Source organism: Suricata suricatta, chromosome 8 (genome assembly GCF_006229205.1).
Source record: "Suricata suricatta isolate VVHF042 chromosome 8, meerkat_22Aug2017_6uvM2_HiC, whole genome shotgun sequence".
In the NCBI taxonomy this organism is placed as follows: domain Eukaryota; kingdom Metazoa; phylum Chordata; class Mammalia; order Carnivora; family Herpestidae; genus Suricata; species Suricata suricatta.
Genome location: NC_043707.1, coordinates 115,517,769 through 115,536,060, shown reverse-complemented (window position 1 = coordinate 115,536,060; position 18,292 = coordinate 115,517,769). Strand labels below are relative to the sequence as shown.

The following is an 18,292-nucleotide window of genomic DNA, read 5'->3' as shown; positions in this document are numbered from 1 at the left end:
AAAAAGTAGTAAAAGTAAAATCTATTTTTATACCATAGTTTTTCTTTTTTTCTTAAAATTTTTTTAATGTTTATTTATTTAAAATTTTTTTTGAATAAACAAGTTTATTTATAAATTTAGTCAACATACATAATTGACCTAAAGACTTCAATAGAAGGTTAATTTTTTAAACCACTTAGAAGGCCATCTCTATAAAGTGATTTTCCCAGGACCACGTTAGCAGACGGAACCTAACCCAGACACCACCTTATCTGGCAGAGGTTCAAGAAGCTGGACTTGTGTGCCCCTCTCCCACAGCAAGTTTACTCTAAGGGTTATTATAATACAAACTCCACAAGGAAAAGAACTTCGGTATGGTTTCCTCTTCTGAGAGAAAAACTCAACCTAGTTATGAGACCAACCACAACACAAAGAAAAGCTGCACTAACTAGGATAGAGTATTAGTAACAGATGATGCTGGTGTGAATAACTTGTATTATATTCTAGAGCCCTTATAAATAAAATCCCCCCCTTAGTGTTTGCATTAATCAGCTAGAGGGTTAGTTAACATGTGGTAGAATGAGGACTTATGCAAGGTATAATTCGCAAAGCAGTTTACTCTCATGAAACAAGTGCAGTCTAGTTAGGGGAAAACCAACTGGACTTTAAATTACACCCACCTTAATGACAAGACTCCCCACCACATGTGAATGTAAAACATTTAATTTTAAAATGTTGACACTACAATATATAAAATAGCTATTATAAATGCACATAGTGTATTCTACAGCTGCCAGTTTTTACTTTTTTTTTTTTTTTTTAAGGAAACTGTAAGTTACACTGTGGTTAAGACTTGGATCTTCACCCTTGAAAAAGCCCACATTCTACCACAGTGATGTATGGTCAGACTTAACAGCCCCAATTGTTAAACACTTGGATCAAGTCATAACCAGTTTTATTGCAAAAGGACCCTGTACACATTTATCAATTCTAGTACCTTAATAGCTACCCAACAAGTCATTAACATACAGAAACATGCATCATGAGAAGCAAGAAGTATCACCTATCCCTTCTGCATATTAGCAACTTGTCACTCCTGAGCCAGAGTGCTCACATCACTGAGGTCTGTGAACAGTCACTTTTCGCATTCATCCTGAGTGAAAGATGGAATGACTTAAGTACAAATGCAACATATTATAAACAATTTCTCACCAAAAAAGTCACAAATTAAACCAAAGTATTTTACAGAATTTACTACAAAACACCATAAAAACTGCCTTCACTTAAGCTCTCTCTCCCCGTATCCAGCGAGCCAACTGGATGTCTTTGGGCATGATGGTGACTCTCTTAGCGTGGATGGCACACAGATTAGTTAGTATCTTCAAACAAACCCCCCAGGTACGCTTCACTGGCCTCCTGCAGCGCACCAATGGTGGCACTCTGAAACCTCAGATCGGTCTTGAAATCCTGGGCGATCTCCCTCACCAGCCTCTGGAAAGGCAGCTTCCGGATCAGAAGCTCGGTCGATTTCTGGTAACGACGGATGTCTCGAAGCGCAACGGTCCCGGGTCTGTAGCGGTGAGGTTTTTTCACCCCGCCGGTAGAGGGAGCGCTTTTCCTGGCGATTTTAGTGGCCAGCTGCTTGCGGGGCGCCTTCCCATCCGTAGATTTACGAGCAGTCTGCTTGGTTCGGGCCATTTTCTTTGACCCAATGCCGAAGTCTTAGGCCGCTTCTCCGATGGCCGCGCCGCTCCGCCGCCCAATGAAGAGCCGCAGTCGCCGAGCAAAGAAAAGAAGACCCTCCAACGAACGACCAAACTGCTTAGTGCTCTAAATCTTTTTTTTTTTCTTTTTTTGAGAGACAGAGAGAGACAGCGCGAGCAGGGGAGGGTCAGAGAGGGAGATACAGAATCTGAAGCAGGCTCCAGGCTCTGAGCTAGCTGTCAGCACTGAAGTATGGGTACCTCCTAACAGGACAGAGCCCGACACGGGGCTTGAACCATGAGATCATGACCTGAGTCGAAGCCGAACGCTTAACCGACTGAGTCACCCAGGCGCCCCTATTTTTATACCATAGTTTTTCAATGCTGTAGGTTTGGGCAAAGACGCCACTTTACTTGGCACAATGGATTTACTCAGAAAATGTAATTTGAAAAAATTTGAATTGTGCTCCAGATTTAGATGAACACAAATGTTTTGTTTTATTTTACATATGGATACCAAGTGAGAAAAATGAGGTATCTTTTATCATCCTTCAGTTAGTTGTTTGTAGAAGTCATCTACATTTTTCTTTTTTTGTCAAGTTTTTATTTATTTGGATGTGTTTTTTTAAGTGTATTTGTTTTGAGAGAGAAAGAGAGATCATGGGAGGGGCAAAGAGAGAGTGAGTAAGAGAGAGAGAGAGAGAGAGAGAGAGAGAGAGAGAGAGAGAAAGAGAAGCCCAAGCAGGCTCTGCACTGTCAGCACAAATCCCAAATGCAGGGCTCAAACTCATGAACTACAAGACCATTACCTGTGCTGAAATCAAGAATCTGATGCTCAACCAACTGAGCCGCCCAGGCACCCCATATTTAAATCTTTTTTTTTTAGTTTATTTATTTATTTTGAGGGAGGGGCAGAGACAGAAAGACAGAGAATCCCAAGCAGGCTCCACACAGGCAGGGCAGCATAGAGCCCAATGTGGGGCTCAAACTCAAAAACAGTGAAATCATGACCTGAGCTGAATCCAAGAGTCAGACGCTTAGCCCACTGAGCTATCCAGGTCCTTCTCAAGTTTTTATTTAAATTCCAGTTTTAGTTAACATATAGTGTAACATTAGTTTCAGGAATAGAATTTAGTAATTCAACACTTAACATAAAGCACCCACTGCTCATCACAAGAAGTGCCCTCCTAAAAAAAAAAAAAGAAATGCCCTCCTTAATTCCTATCAACCATTTAACCTGTCCCTCATCCACCTCCCTCCAGCAACCTTCTGTGTGTTCCTTATAGTTAAGTCATTTACATTTTTTAAAGCGCTTTTACATGTAGCCTTTATTTTACTCTAGGAGTGTTTTCCCATGTTATAAATTTATTTTTAAGTGCAGTTTAAGTGCAAGATAACCATGAGCCCAAAAAGGTGGAAAAATTTGTGAAAATGGTCAACAAGAATGTACCTCCTAAAGAGTAACTTCCTTGTTCCCTTCCTCCACTAACGACATGTCACAATCAAGTCTTTCTCTGATGAGTTGAATATAACCAATTGAATTACATTTTATGGCCAAAGATATTAACCTTCTAAGAGTTGTATTTGAAGGTTAGTATGGTATGTTACATAGTACACACTATATAGACAACCCAATATATAAGACATATGATGTAATATGCTATATAATGTTATATATTTATATTATATTATGGCATATAAATCTCCTTACTGCTGCTGTATAAAACAACTTAATTACAAAACAATATCCCATTATATTTACAGTTCCCACCTATAACTTAAGGGGAAGAGATTATATAGAGTGTGTAAATTAGAGGATGGAAAAATTGGGAGCCAACGTAGAACTCAAGTATACAAATAGTTTATAAGGTAAAGAAATCTATTTATTAAGCAATGAAAATAAATATTAAGCAATGAAATAGATTCATATATTCACATATAATTATATTATATACCATATACTGTAATATATCATCATATATCTAATAATTATAATTACAGAATATGATCTATACCATTATGATTACAATAAATACTACATTGTAATTATATTTATACTGTATGCCTTTATACAATTGTATATATTATATATTATAATCTCTTATTATACATTATAACCTATTATGAATTATAAATTATTGGAATGCCTGGATGGCTCTGCCAGAGGAGCATGCAACGCCTGATCTCAGGGTCATAAGTTTGAGCTCCATGTTCAGTGTAGAGATTACTTAAATAAATGAATGAACTTAAAAAAATAATAACTTATAAATTACATAAGTTATACCCTTATATAACATATGAATCTATTTCATTGCTTAATATTTATTTTCATTGCTTAATAAATAGATTCTTTACCTTTAAAAATTATTTGTGTATCTTGGGTTCTAAGTTGGCTCCCAAGATTTCCATCCCCTGGTGCACACACTCTATAAAATCCCTATAGATGGGACCTGTAATATGATGGGATATTGTTTTGTGATTAAGTTATTTTATACAGCAGCAGTAAGGACATTTTGTAGATGTAATGAAGTCCCTAATCAGGTGAGTTTAAGGTAATCAAAAAGGAGATAACCTTGGGTGGGCCTGACCTAATCAGCTGGACTTTTTCTTTAAACATTTATTTATTTTTGAGAGACAGAGTGAGCAGAGGAGGCCAGAGAGAGAGGGAGACACAGAATCCAAAGCAGGCTCCCGTCTCTGAGCTGTCAGCCCAGAGCCTGACGCAGGGCTCGAGCTCACAAACTGCAAGATCATGACCTGAGCCGAAGTCTGCCACTTAACTGAGTAAGCCCCCCAGGTGTCCCATCAGCTGGACTTTTTATGAAGGGGCCTAGACATCACAGATTTGAGCGGTGCCTGGGTGGCTCAGTCGGTTAAGCGTCCGACTTTGGCTCAGGTCATGATCTCACGGTCCATGGGTTCGAGCCCCATGTCGGGCTCTGTGCTGATAGCTCAGAACCTGGAACCTGCTTCGGATTCTGTGGCTCCCTCTTTCTCTATCCCTTTCCCACTCTCTCTCTCTTTCTCTCTCAAAATAAAATAAAGGCATAAAAAATAAAATAAAAAAGTCACAGATTTGAAGCATCAAGTGCTCATCTGTTGGCTTTCAAAAAGCAAACTTCCAGGTCTTAGAGAGAACCATGTGGTAGGAAATAGTGGATGTCCTCTACAAACCAAGGGCCTCAGTCCTATGACAAAGGAATTGAATTCAGCCAATAACCAATAAGCTTGGAAGAGGATTCCAAGCTACAGATGAGATTGAAGTCCTAGATGATACCTTGATTTCAGCTTGATAAGAACAGAGCAGAAGACCCAGCTAACTCATGCCCAGATTTCTGACCAATGGAAACTATGAGATAATAAATTTATGTTGTAATCCAAACAATTTGTTATGCAGCAGTAGAAAACTGGTACAAATGTGTATAAATTAGCTATTACTACCATAATTCTATATAATAAACCATCCAAAACTCAGAGGTTTAAAGGAACCACCATTCATTTGTCCTGACTCTGTGGGTCACCTGGGCAGCTCTTTTAACCTGGGCTAGGCAGTTTCACTTGAACTTGTTCATGAATCCATAAACACTTGTTTGGGAGGTTGGGGGTTGGTTAGTCTAGAAAGGACTTGGCTCCATTCCACGTGGTCTCTCATCTTCCAGCAGGCTAGCTGTGTTTGTTCTCAAGGTAGTGGCAAGGTTAAAGAGAAAATATATAAGCAAATTTTTCAATTGCTTGAATGAAGTTTGTTACTGTCTCATTGACTGAAGCAAGTCACACAGGATAAGAAATGAAAATATGCCCACACAAAGACTTGTGAAAAAGTGTTTATAGTAGTTTTATTGGTAAGAGTCAACAACTGGAAACTGAAATGTTCACCAATAATAGGAAGAATAAGCAAATTGTGACATTCTTATGAAATAGAATATTACTCAGCAATAAAAGGGTGAATTACTGACATAAGCAACAATGTAGATGAACATCAAAACCATTGTGTTGAGGGGCACCTGGGTGGCTCAGTCAGTTAAGCATCCGACTTTAGTTCAGGTCATGATCTCAAAGTCCGTGAGATCGAGCCCCAGGTCGGGCTCTGTGTTGACAGCTCATTTAAAAAAAAAACCATTGTATTGAATCTAAGGGTGAGACACAAAACAGTGCATCTGAATAATTCCATTTATAAGAAGTTGAAAAGGAGATAAAGATAAAGCTAATCCATGATGATAGAAATCAAGATAATGGTTGTCTAAAGGGGATAGGGATTAAATGGAAGGGTGCATGAGGGCACTGTCTAGTGGAAACGTGCTTTATCTTGATTGGAGTGGTGGTTAAACAGGTATATGAATTTATCAAAATTCATTAAATAAGGGGCACCTGTGTGGCTCAGTTGGTTAAGCAGCTGACTTCGGCTCAGGTCATAATCTTGTGATTCATGAGTTTGAGCCCTGCTTTCGGCTCTGTGCTGACAGCTCAGAGCCTAAAGCCTGTCTTCAGATTCTGTGTGTGTGTGTGTGTGTGTGTGTGTGTGTGTGTGTGTGTGTCCCTCCTCAGCTTGCTCTCTTTCTGTCTCTCAAAAAAATGAATAAATTGGGGCACCTGGGTGGCTCAGTTGGTTATGCGCCCAGCTTCGGTTCAGGTCATGATCTCACGGTTCGTGGGTTCAAGCCCCGTGTTCGAGCCCCGTGTCGGGCTGTCAGCACAGAGCCCGGAGGCTGCTTCGGATTCTGTATCTCCCTCTCTCTCTGACCCTCCCCTGCTCGAGCTGCCTCTCTCTGTCTCTCAAAAATAAATAAAAAAACAAAAAAAAATTAAAGAAAAAATGAATAAACACTAAAAAACCGTTAAAACAACCAAATTCATTAAATTCTACACTTTAGATCTAAGCATTTATTATACCGAAATTTTACCTTAAAAAACAAATAAACAAAGATTTAGTGGAAAGAACATAAGTGTTGAAATAACATAAGTTAGGGGCGCCTGGGTGGCTCAGTCGGTTAAGCCTCCGACTTCGGCTCAGGTCAGATCTCACATTCGTGGGTTCGAGCCCCGCGTCAGGCTCTCTGCTGACAGCTAGCTCAGAGCCTGGAGCCTGTTTCAGATTCTGTGTCTCCCTCTCTCTCTGACCCTCCCCCTCTCATGCTCTGTCTCTTCTGTATCAAAAATAAATTTAAAAAAAAGCATTAAAAAAAAAGACATAACATAAGTAAAAAAGTCTTGAATTTATTTATTTATTTATTTATTTATTTATTTGAGAGAGAGAGAGAGAGAGAGAGAGAGAGAGAGAGAAAGAGCAAACAGGGGAAAGGGGCAGAGGGAGAGAGAGAAAGAATCTCAAGCAGGCCTCACACTCAGAGCCTATTGCAGGGTTCAATCCTAGGACCCTGAGATCAAGACCTGAGCTGAAAATCAAGTCAGATGGCCAACCAACTGAGCTACCCAAGTGCCCCAAGCCTTGAATTTAAATACCATTTTTACTTCCTAGTTGTGTAAAGTCAGTTAAATTTTGGTAGAGTTTAATTTTTTTCATGTATAAAATGCAAAACTTGCATACGTCATTGTTTTTGTTGTTGTTGCTGTGGTCGTAAAATATACATAACATAAATGTATCATTTTACTGATTTTTTTTAAAAAAGATTTTATTTTTTAGTAATCTCTACACCCAATGTGGGGCTTGAACTCACAACCCCAAGTTCAAGAGTTGCACACTACACTGACTGAGCCAGCCAGGCACTCCTTATGTTAATAATTTTTTTTAAGTTCGTTTATTTTTTGAGAGAGAGAGAAAGCATGAGCAGGAGAGGGACAAAGAGAGAGAAAGAGAAAGAGAATCCCAAGCAGGCTCCCCACCATCAGCAAGGAGCCCAACGCAGGGCTTGAACTCACACACTGTGAGTTCATGACCTGAGCTGAAATTAAGAGTCCCATGCTTAAACAACCGAGACACTAAGGTATCCCTTAATGACTTATTTTTTTTATTTATTAAAATTTTTAAAAAAATTTTTAATGTTTATTTATTTTTGAGAGGCAGAGAGACAGAGAGACAGAGCAGGGGAGGGGCAGAGAGAGGAGGCACAGAATCCAAAGCAGGCTCCAGGCTCCAAGCTGTCAGCACAGAGCCTGGAGCTTGCTTCGGATTCTGTGTCTCCCTCTCTCTCTGGCCCTCCCCTGCTCACGTTCTCTCTCTCAAAAATAAAAATAAAACATATAAAAATTAAAAAAAAGAAAGGCTGATGACTATCCATTATATGGATGTACTACATGTTTTTTATCCAGTCATCTGTTGATAGACACTTGGGTTGCTTCCACTCTTTGCTATTATGAATATTATTGCTATGAATGCAGGTATACAAATATCTATTTAAGCCCCTGCTTTCACTTCTTTTGGGTATATATCCAGAAGTATATATGCTGGATCATATGGTAATTCCATGTTTAATTTTTTGAGGAACTGCCTGCCAAACACTTTTCCACAGTGACGGCATCATTTACATTCTCACCAGCAATGTACATGTGTTCCAGTTCCTCCATATCCTCACGAATATTCATTTTCTGTTTTGTTTTGTTTTGTTTTTATAATAGCCATCCTAATGTGGGTAACGTGATATTTTATTGTGTTTTTTATTTACATATTCCAGTGACTAGTGATGCTGAGCATCACTAAGTTTATTGGCCATTTTTATCTTCTTTGGAGAATTGTCTATGACCTTTGCTCATTTTTTAATTTGTTGTTTTTTGTTGCTGTTGAGTTGTAAGAGTTCTTTATATATTCTGGGTATCCATCACTTATCAGATACATGATTTGCAAATATGTTATCCCATTCTGTGGGTTGCCTTTTCAGTCAGTTTGTTGATAGTCTTCGATGCACAAGGTTTTTTTTGTTTGTTTAAATTTTTTAAGTCTTATTATTTATTTATTTTTATTTTCTTAACAATGTTTTTAGTGTTTATTTTTGAGAGAGAGAGAGAGAAAAAATAAGAGTGAGAGAGCACGTGTGAGTAGAGGAGAGGCAGAATGAGAGGGGGACAGAGGATTCCAACTGGGCTCCATGCTGACAGCAGAAAACCTGATATGGGGCTTGAATTCACCAACTCTGAGATCATGACCTGAGCCAAAGTCAGATGCTTAACTGATTGAGTGACCCAGGCGTCCCAAATTTTATTTTTTATTTTTTTGAGAGAAAGAGGGGGTGTGAGCAGGGAAGGGGCAGAGAGAGAGAGGGAGACAGAGAATCCCAGGCAGGCTCTGTGCTGCCAGTACAGAGCCCAACTCAGGGCTCCATATCATGAACAGTGATATCATGACCTGAGCTGAAATCAAGAGTTGGATGCTCAACTAATTGAGACACCCAGACTCCCTCAAAAGTTTTAATTTTGATGAACTCCAACTTAGCTATTTTTTCTTTTGTTGGATCTCCTTTTGGTGTTATATCTAAAAAATGGTTCCAAATCTATTGTTATGAAATTTTCCCCTTATGTTTTATTCTAAGGGTTTTATAGTTTTAGCTCTTGCATTTAGGTCTTTGATCCATTTTGAGTTAATTGTGTATAAGGTTATAAGGTAAGGATCCAGCTTCATGCCTTTTTGTCTGGATATCCAGTTTTCTCAACATTTATTGAAGACTGTCATTTTCCCATTGAACGATCTTGGCACACCTTTGACTGTATATGCAAGGGTTTCTTTCTGAGCTCTCCAATCTATTTCATTGTTCTGTATTTTCATTACTGTAGCTTCATAATAAGTTTTAAAATCAGACAGTATGAGTCCTCCAGGTTTGCTTCACTTTTTCAAGACTCTTTTGGCTATGTGGGGTTCCTTGAGATGCTATATTAATTTTAGACTGGATTATTCTAGTTCTGCAAAAAATGTCATGGGGATTTTGATAGGGATTGCACTAAATCTGTACATCACTTTGTATAATATTGACATCTGAACACTATTAGGTCATTAAATCCATGAATGTGGAATGCATATCCATTTATTTATGTCTTGCTTAATTTCATTCAGAAATGTTTTATAGTTTTCATTGTACAAGTCTTTTATTTCTTTGGTTAAATTGATTTTTAGGTATTGTATTATTTTTGATGTTATTATAAATGGAATTTTTTTTTGAAATTTGCTTTTCAGATTGTTCAGTGTTAGTATACAGAAGTGCAACTGATTGTTTTGTGTTGACTTTGTTATCATGCAACTTTGCTAAATTTACTTATTTGTTCTAACAATTTTTTTTTTTGGAACTTTTAGGGTTTTCTACACATAAGAGCTTATCATTTGTGGAAAAAAGAACTTCCTTTCCAATTTGGATGCTTTCAATTTCTTTTTCTTGCCTAATTGCTTTGTCTAGGATTTCCATCACTACATTGTATATAGGTACTAAAAGTGGGGATACTTGCTATGTTTCCAATCTTTGAGGAAAATGTTTTAGTCTTTTACTATTGAGTCTGATGTTTGCTGTATATTTTCATACATAGCCTTTGTTATGTTGGGATAGTATTCTTCTATTCTTAGTTTGTTGAGTATTTTTATCATGAAAGGGTATTTTATTTGTCAAATGCTTTTTCTGTATCCATTGATATGATCATGTGGTTTTTTTCTATTCTATTAATGTGATCTATTACATTCATCAATTTCATACGTTGAGCCATCCTTGCATTTTAGGAATAAATCTCATTTGGTCATATGCATAATCCTCATAACATGTGGTGAATTCAGTTTATTTGTATTTTGTTGAGGATTTTTGCTTCAGTGTTCATAAGGGATATTGGTCTACAGTTTCCTTTTTTTGTAGTGTGTTTGGCTTAGGAATCAAGGTAATGCTAACCTAACACAATGAGTTAAGAAATATTCTTTCCTCTTAAATTTTTTGGAAGAATTTAAGAACAGAATAGATGTTAGTTCTTAAATGTTTGGTGGAATTCACCAGTGATATCAGGTCCTGGGCTTTTCTTTGTTTCTATTTGTTTGTTTGTTTGTTTGTTTATTTTGAGAGACAGAGAGAGCACAAGCAGGGGGAGAAAGGGACAGAAAGTGAGAGAGGAGGAGAGAGGGAGACAGAGAATCTTAAGCAGGTTCTGCACTGTCAGCATGAAGGCTGACGTGGGGCTTGATCTCACAGACTGTGAGATCATGACCTCAGCCAAAATAAAGAGTTGGACACCAAACTGACTGAGCCACCCAGGTGCCCATATTTCATTTATTTATTTTTTTTAATTTATTTTTATGTTTCTTATTTATTTTTGAGAGACAGAGAGAGACAGTGTGAGCAGGGGAGGGTCAGAGAAAGAGAGGGAGACACAGAATCTGAAGCAGGCTCCAGGCTCTGAGCTAGCTGTCAGCACAGAGCCTGACATGGGGCTTGAACCCACAAACAGTGAGATCATGACCTGAGCTGAAGCCAGATGCTCAACCGACTGAGCCACCCAGGCACCCCAAGAGTACTTTATTTTAAGAAATTCTCTCATGTGATTATGAAGGGTGGTAAATCCAAACTTTGCAGGTAGACCCAGTGAAGAGTCAATGTTATAGTTCAGGTCCCAACTTGTCAGCTGGCAAAATTCTCTCTTGCCTGGAAGGGGAAGGTAGTATCAGTTTTTGTTGTATTATGGTCTTCAACTGATTGAATGAGGCCCATCCAAATTATGGAGGATCATCAGCTTACTCATAGTCCACTGAATCAATTGTTAATTGCATCCCCAAAACAGAAACATCCAGAACAATGTTTTACCAAATATGTGGGTATCATGGTCTAGCCAAGTCATCACATACAATTAACCATCATATTACCATTCTATAGAGTTTGGCTACGGGTACTTAATGAGAGGCAGAAGAAAAACACAGCTCTCTGGGCCACTGGAGTGCTTCCAGGTGACATGGACTTCCCATGTGGAAGCCAGCATGCCCACAAACTTTTTCAATCTGCTGTAGTTAAGTTCCCACAAACCAATTTCCTGAAAGAGCTCTAGTCCAGATTACCAATGACCTTTTAATCCTATAGCCAATTCTTGGGCCTCATCCTTCTTGTCTTCCAAATTGGACAGTTTGGGAATTGATCTTCTCTCTTGAAATACTCTGGGCCTCTGAGACTGCACTCTCTCCTGGCTTTCCTACTACTTTACCTGATCCTCTTTCTCTTCCTGAGTTATAAATGTTGGAGTGCTTCCTTGCTCAGTTTAATTTATACTCTTTGGGTAATTCTATCCAGTCTTATGGCATATACTGATGACCCCTATGTTTCTGTCTCTGGCCTTGGTATTTCTCCTGAGCTTCAGACTCTAATGTCCCACTGCCCATTTCACATTTCCATTTGGATGTCTAAGAGGCATTTTATGTCCATGACATTACTTTTGTTTCCTTGTTTGGCCCACTGCCTCCAATCTTTTGCTCTACTCGTCTCCATTTCAAATAATGAGCAACATCATTCATCTAGGCTGAAAAGCAAAGAGTCATTTTTGTGAACTTTTTCTGTCACCTCCAGCATTCAATTCATTTGCAGCAATCCTAAACCTCCAAAACATATCTTGAATTTGACTACTTTTCACCATATCCACTATTTACTTTCTCAGTCAAACCAGTGCCATCTCTCACCTGGACTACCACAAAGCCTGTTATGTCTACTCTTCCTCCCTTATGGCTCATTCTGCACATGGCATTAGCAGGGGTGGCATCATTCTCTGTTTTTTTATAGTCTCCAATGTCCTTCTCTCATATATGAAATAAAATTAAAGTTACTATGGCCTGTACTTCTCTTGGTTCTGCCCTTCACTTGGTTCTAGTAACAAACACTTCAAGTTGTTCTTGCTGAGAGGACTCACATTTGTTGACCTCTCTTCCTGGAAAGCTCTGTCCAGACATTTGCACATAGCCAGCTCTTGCTCATTATTAAAGTCTCAGCTAAAATGTTACTTCCTCAGCAAAAAACCTCTCTGATTACCATATCTAAACTCGCTCTTTCTGGACTGTAAAACAGAAAGAGCTAATTATAAATCTTTTCTATGGCATATTAGAAATTGACATAGACAGGTGCCTGGGTGGCTCAGTCGGTTGAGCGTCTGACTTCAGCTCAGGTCATGATCTCGCAGTTTGTGGGTTCAAGCTCCGTGTTGGGCTCTGTGCTGACAGCTCAGAGCCTGTAGCCTGCTTCGGATTCTGTGTCTCCCTCTCTCTCTGTTCCTCCCCTGCTCATGCTCTCTCTCAAAAATAAATAAACATTAAAAAAAAAAGAAATTGACATAGATTTGTTACCATTTATTAATAATAAATGCAGAAAAGAATGAAGATTAAATATTTCAAAGACAATAAACATACCAGTGAAGATGATGAAGGATGACTAGTCCTTTTTCCATAGTTTTTAAAAAGATTTTATTTTAAATAATCTCCATGTCCACATGGGGCTCAAACTCACAACTCCAAGATCAAGAATCACATGCTCCACTGACTGAGCCAGTTAGATCCCCCTTCCACATTTTTGATATCTACTTCTTTTTGTGATAGGAAAATTTTTTCCTGAGCAATGAATATCAGTTGTTTCTGATTTCTACCATGAAAGAACAGAGTTATCAGATATTGAAGGTTGAAATAATTGTTTTTCACTCCTCAGCATGAAAGAAAAACCCCAAATAGGTGAAGTGACCTGCCTAAGGTTATACAGTAAGAGATTGAATCAGAACAAAAACTACAGTTTTTGTGAAATTCATTCTAGGACTTTCCTACTTCATCTGGTCTTCTGGAGGATCTCCAGGGACTTTATCACATAGGGTTGCCTTGAAGGAACTTAGGTTCTCACAAGTCATGTCAGGTCTCCATAGATTGCTTTTAGTTTAAGTATGAGTTTATGTTGAGACATATTTGCAGTAACTGGAGTCTACACAAATTGGGTGCCTTTTCCCTGTGCTCCCAACATGCAGTGTGTTTATCTTTCTCATAACAACCAGTTTGTCTAATTAGATGTCCATTTCAGCCATTATCTAATTTGTCTTGGTACCTCCAACTTCTGGCATGTGTCAGGTTCATACACAAGTAAATTATGTTAAATCATTATGCGGTGGATATGAGGCTCTAGAGCTCAGAGAAAGGTATGGATTGATGTCAATAGAAATAGCCAGTGAATCATGTGATGGATGAGCTCCCATTGAGAAAGTTCCCATCTTATGGGCCCTCCTGTAAAGCTAAATCTGTGCCAGTCTCTGAGCATATCTTACACACTCCGTAAACATTCATGCCTTAATGGGTCTTTTAGGGTTCCTGGACCCAATTCCAACCTTAGGGGAGGTTCCTTTCCCCCCTATAACACCAAACAATTCTGAGACACCACAAGATACTTGAACATTCAACTCAGTTCTGACACTATCTACCCAGAGGTAGGCTCCAATTCTACAGGTTAAGGATTTAGTCCTAGAAGACTGCCTTCTACTCCCACCTCAGATAATAGTCACAAGATCCAGGCTGTTACCTGTGCTTTTGACTGACAGGCTAAGGATTGGAGGTTCCAACAACCTCATCCTTAGGTTCAATTAATTCCATAGAATGGCTCACAGAACTTAGGGAAATATTTACAGTTACCATTTTATTAATCAATATATTAAAAGTTATGAATCAACAGCCAAATGAAGAGGTAAATAGGGTGAGGTCTCTAACAAAGGATCCTCTGTCCTTGTGGAGCTTGGGGCCTAGCTTGATGGCACATGGAAGCATTCTGATTCCCCAAGCTTGGAAGCTCTCTGAAAAGGACCACAAAGCTGACCTCCTGGGCTTTTATGGACGCTTCCTTAAATGGTCATGATTGACTAAGTTATTGGCTATTGGCTGACTCAACCTCTAGTCCCTCTCAGTTCTCTGAAGTTCAGGTCCTCTAATGAAAGAGCTGGTCCTGCAGACAACTGGATCCCACCTCTGGGTGTTTTTAAAAAGTCACCCCATTAACATAAAAAAAGATGCCTTGATCACGCTGGTAGGAAATTCCAAGAGTTTTAGAAGCTCTAAGTCAGAAACAAAGAAGACCAAATATTTCTTTCTTTCTCTTTCCTTTCCTTTCTTTCTTTCTTTCTTCCTTCCTTTCTTTCTTTCTTTCTTTCTTTCTTTCTTTCTTTCTTTCTTTCTTTCTCTTTCTTTCTTTCTTTCTTTCTTTCTTTCTTTCTTTCTTTCTTTCTTTCTTTCTTTCTTTCTTCCTTCCTTCCTTCCTTCCTTCCTTCCTTCCTTCCTTTCTTTCTTTCAAGTAGGCTCTATGCTCAACATGGGCCTTGAACTCACAACCTCGAGTTGTATGTTCTACCAACTGAACAAACCAGGCACTCCTAAATAAAGATTTCTTATAATAAATCATAAAATAACAGTGGATTTTTTTTATAGTGAGTCATTTCTCAGTGAAGGGAAATGGGGAAAACATCTTGTTCATATGAGGGCAATGTAATACACTTGAGATTTTTATAAAGGATAGTCCTTGAAAAAAGTTGAATTGAAAATGTGGACAATCTACTATAAAAGGTACAATAAACTTGTCATAAGGAATCTAAATAACTTCAAATCAATAACAATTTTGCCTCTAATTCCTGCATGCTGCTTTTTTGAAAAATGACAAAATATCCCTGATATCTCCAATGTATGTTAAGATACGGAGCCAGGAAAGATTCAGCCCAAACCCCTACACCTTCTGTTAGGGAGTAAGAATCACTGGTGTCTGACTCGATGCCCAGTGGTATGATAAAATTTTAGAGGGTCTTTAAAGCACCAAAAAAACATTAAATTCTATTCTGTGTCAAATAACTATTGTGTACATCTGAAACTAATGTAACGTTGTGTGTTATAGCTGAATAACAAATACATAACATTTAAAATTCTATTTTGAATAGTTAAATTTTTTTTTAATGTTTATGTACTTTTGAGAGGGAGAGAGGCGAGTGCAAGCAAGGGAGGGGTAGAGAGACAAGACATAGAATCCAAAATAGGCTCTAGGCTCTGAGTTGACAGCATAGAGCTGGATGCGGGCTTGAACTCAGGAGCTGTGAGATCATGACCTGAGCCAAAGTTGGATGCTTAACCAACTGAGCCACCCTGGTGCCCCTTGAATAGTTTTTAATGTGAATTATATTATCATACTCCAAATTTTTTAAAATTAGTAACTCTTTTATGACATGTACGTTAACTAACAGTTAAACTGAATGTTCTTTCTTTTTCCTATCATTTTTTTGTAGGTGGGTTTTTATTTTATTTGTATTTGGATGTTCAGTCCTCTAAATCACTCATCTCAGACACATGTCATTGATATTGAAAAGTTTCCATGGTCCTTCCTACTATTATTTTTTATTCTTTTAAAAAAGCTATAGAAGTATATTTCATTATTTAAGAAAGTTTTTTTAAATGTTTATTTTTGAGAGAGAGAGAGAGAGAGAGCAAGCAGGGCAGGGGGCAGCAAGAGAGGGAGACAGAGGATCTGAAGCAGGTTCCTTGCTAAGAGTGGAGAGCCCAATTCAAGGCTCGAACTCATGAAGCTTGAAATCATGACCTGAGCTGAAAGCAATGATTAAACTGACTGAGCCACCCAGGTGCACTGAAGTATATTTTATTACTTGCTTTAATTTCAATTTTTCCATTGTTCTCATTTCAGAATGAGAATTTCAACATTGTTTCCTAATTTTTTGAGACTCTTTTTTTTTAAGTTTATTTATTTATTTTTAGAGAGAGAGTGAGGGAGAGAGAGAGAGAGAGAGAGAGAGAGAGAGAGAGAACAGGAGGGGCAGAGAGAGAGTATGAGAGAGACAGAATTCCAAGCAGGCTCTGCACTGTCAGCACAGAGCCGGATGCAAGGCTTAAACTTACGTACTGTGAGATCATGATTTGACCTAAAACCAAGAGTCAGAGGCTCAACCAACTGAGCCACCAAGACACCTCAATTTAATTCTTTATTAAATAATATTTGAAGGTCATTCTTTAAGTCAGAATTTTGTGCATAATGGCCTGGTATTCTGAAAAGGAGATAAGCATTATTATTTTTTTTCTATGTTAGGATGAGAAAAACAAGGGCAATCCTTTAACAAAAGAATCATGTTCTCCAGTTTCTGCTGTTCTGGGTTTGGTTTGAAGAGAAGCTGTATAACAGATTTCTTGGTCTTCATTCCTCAAAGGGTAGTGTCAAATTGGAATATCAAAATGTTTCCTGTTCCTTCTCTCCATTCCCATCAGCACAAAGGCATATATTCAAAACAGTGAGATTAGGGGTGCTTGGGTGCTTCAGTGGGTTTAGCGTCCGACTCTTTGTTTCAGCTCAGGTCATGATCTCACAGTTCATGAGTTTGAGCCCTGCGTGGGTCTCTGCACCGTGGAGTGGTCAAAGGTCACTCAGTTGCTGACAGAGAACACCTACCTATTCTGTATAATGTAAAATCTGTTCTCTTTTGAGATTTGAATCAGTCAACCATGCCTCAGAAACCATCAAGGGCACATGAAAATCTATACAGGGGGGATCATTTCTATCTAAGAAGACAGAAAGGTTTCTATGGCATGGAGAAACCCAAAGGGGGAAGCAAGGAACAGATAGCAGAACATTGCTTTTCCTCTTCCTACTCCAGGAAGAAGACAGAGGTTAATGAGGAGGAAAATTAAGATCCTTCACAAGCTTCATAACTCTGGAATTCTTGAAAGTATTCCACCAGGTAGTAGGTAAAGAAGGATGGCGTTCCTCTATCATCAGCATTCCACAGAGGGGACACCCAACTCCCATTCTATTTGTTCAAGTTCTCATAACCAGAGTTTAGAAGTTCTTCAGAAACTAACCAGCCAACTAACTAACTAACCAACCAACTAAAGTAGCCCTACTCCACTTTTCATCCCAACACCCTGTCTTACTTTCTTAAGATCCCCAGATTTTTACCTAATATATCTAAATGCCTAATTTTGATTAAAACATATTTGAATATAATGGATATAATTCCTCTAGGCAATAACCTCTTTTGGGAAGAAACTCCAAGTCTTTTTTGGCTGCTCTCTGCACAAATTCCCTAAGATGGCATCTACATGTATGAAGCGTTAATGTGTTGAGGAAGCCTGAGACCTTGATCCATTTGATGTCCTTTGACTTCTCTAGAAATCAGTGTCGGTCAGTGAGTGGTGTATCTTGTAGCCTGCCCTCTCTAAGCTCGCTAAGAGGCTGGAGGCAAACCTCGACTCTTCCTGAAGTCTGGTTGTTTCTACTTTTTGTTCAAGGTCCAGTGAGCTCTACAGAGCTACTTCTCCCTATATTTGTCAGTCCCTTGGCTACCTTCCCTATGCCTCCATAGGGTGTGTGTGGGAACTTCTGGATACATTCTATACTTCAGTGCGGCTAAAGGCCACTCACTTGCAGAACCTCTTCCAAGAATCCTGTACCTAATTTTGTATATGGAAGTCTCTGTTCTGTTTCTTTAAAAATTTCCTCCCTGTCCTCATCACATAAGCTTCAAGACCCGCAAAATTTGGATTCACCCCACTCTGAGGGGCTAAAAGCAGGCCTTCTTGCTCTTCTCAACTACACAAGGCCATTACTTTAGTAAAAGTTTGCTTTCTGGTGTGGATATAGTCTGCAAATCATCTTTACCTGGAATTCCAAACAGAAGCAAAGCAAGAATGCTTTCTATTTGGAAAAGCTAGA

The 18,292-nt window shown here is 38.6% G+C and overlaps 1 pseudogene; it reads right to left on the bottom strand.

Annotated features, from left to right (window-relative positions):
- Positions 1-776: 776 nt before the first annotated feature.
- Positions 777-1,792, bottom strand: LOC115298868 (annotated as a pseudogene).
- Between the last annotated feature and the right edge of the window lie 16,500 nt (positions 1,793-18,292).